General features: G+C 29.8%; 1 non-coding gene across 1 annotated transcript; it reads left to right on the forward strand.

The window, feature by feature from the left end:
- The first annotated feature begins 398 nt into the window (after positions 1–398).
- LOC149174614 (U6 spliceosomal RNA) lies at positions 399–506 on the forward strand. The gene has a single exon (XR_016258960.1). It is a non-coding gene; the product is annotated as a U6 spliceosomal RNA (small nuclear RNA).
- Positions 507–1,977: the final 1,471 nt, after the last annotated feature.

The following is a 1,977-nucleotide window of genomic DNA, read 5'->3' on the forward strand; positions in this document are numbered from 1 at the left end:
TAGATAATTAAAAAAGGTGATACTATTATGCCTTAGAAAGAAGGGGAAGCCTTAGGTTTATAGTTCCTACATATTATATTTCATTGAATAAAACACTTCAACAACAAAAAATAAGCTTAATTGGTGATCGAAGAAATGTGAAATCTGTGAAAATTGAGAGATCCAAGGTTCAAATCCCCCTGCTTGTGACCCAGTTTACTGAGAGGAGGACAGGTTGTATGCCCTTAGAGGTTTACTAGTAGCTACGTGTCAAGCAGGTTGTTGGGTTCCTTTGGGATACAAAAAAAAAATTCTAATTATTGGTTTATGAGACCCCTTGTTTATGGGACAAGAGACCCTCCTCTTCTTAAATTTTATAGAGGTATACATACTCTATCACCTATGAATTTGATTTTATAATCTCTAACTAATTGAGACATCTGATAAAATTGGAACAATACAGAGAAGATTAGCATGGCCCCTGCGCAAGGATGACACGCACAAATCGAGAATTAAAATATATAAAATTTAATAACATTACTTATGCCTTAACATCTATCAAAATAAAAAATTATTTTATACACATGCATAACCAACCCTACAAAAGACCAATTAAAACTTTCCTATTTATTTATAGAATGTATTACAATGATGATTCTCTTCTTAACCTATTTGGTTTCCCTATTTTTTACATTGAGAAGTTCACACAACAAATCAAAAATGAAGGAAAGGAAAAATCCTTGCAGTATGCATTGTACTTCTGCTAAGTTGTAGTAAATAGTATGATGGCGTAATCTAAAGGCTAACTGAATTGCCCACACTTCGTTGCAATCCAATGATTAATAAAATTGCAGATTCTAGACATTCTCAGGAATATTTAAATGATGAAATATTCACCAAAAAGTACAGAAACACAAGCCACTGGTGGAGGGTTTAGATAGATCTTAAACCTTAGCCCTAGATTTTCGTTGGTCCAAAGTTGTGGCTTCACATAATGTTAGAAAATAAAATTTTTGATGGACACAAAGCCAAAGGTTAATAAACTACCGATGCGCCAATGAGAATCATTTTGGTGATGCTCCTTGGGAGGGGAGGCACTAAAACCAATTGAATTATAAAGTAATTTTTATTTTTGAAATCAGGAGTTAATGTTTCCACATATCCATTTAATAAAAATTTTATAATTTTCTTTTTTCAAATGTAATCCAGTTGTCGTTAGTGAAATTTTTTGGAAGCCTTTTCGGTGGCTTTTTCTAGTCTAATTTCTATAAAATCCAGCATGAATTTATTGAAATCACAAGTTTGATGGGTAAGCCCTGCACAATCCAAGTGCCTTAGAGGTTTTTCAGGGTGTTGAATCCATATATATAGTCAAAAAACCAGTGTAAATAACACAAATGAAGGTTTCACCTCAAATTCTTCCATTGAATTCTGGTACCAAAAAGTCCAAAAAGTCACACTAAAGACAACTCCAAATGTAATTGGTGAGATGTCATTGTAATAATTGTGGTTATTTATGAGGTGATTATTATTTATATATATAAATTTTTTAATAAATTTATTTAAAAAAATTATTTTATAAAAAAAAATTAAATATATTTTATAATAATATTAAAAATATATTAACATTTATTTAGTGAGATTGTGAAATCTATCCTATCTATATAATTATATTAATATATATCTTTAAAATATAATATGTTTTGTGTTGTTTTTGTTTGTTTATATTTTTTGTTTATTTATTGAAAAAAAGTGTAATTTTATTTATCTTTGAGAAAAAATAAAATTATATTTTGCATATGCTATGAAGCATTCCATCTATAAACACCTTGTGGCATAGAGCTAAAATAAAAAGAAAAGAAAAACATACATATTACATATACAATGGATGCGGGCAATGAATATTGACATTTTCCGCATTTAGCTAGACTTTTTACCCTTCTTTTTATGCACTTTGTGCCAACCATCCGAAGTTGGTTCAATAGGAACCAATGCCAA

The sequence above is a fragment of the Pinus tabuliformis genome, chromosome 4_1 (assembly GCF_031772625.1).
Source record: "Pinus tabuliformis cultivar Carrire ecotype Pingquan chromosome 4_1, CPIR1, whole genome shotgun sequence".
Taxonomy (NCBI): Eukaryota; Viridiplantae; Streptophyta; class Pinopsida; order Pinales; family Pinaceae; genus Pinus; species Pinus tabuliformis.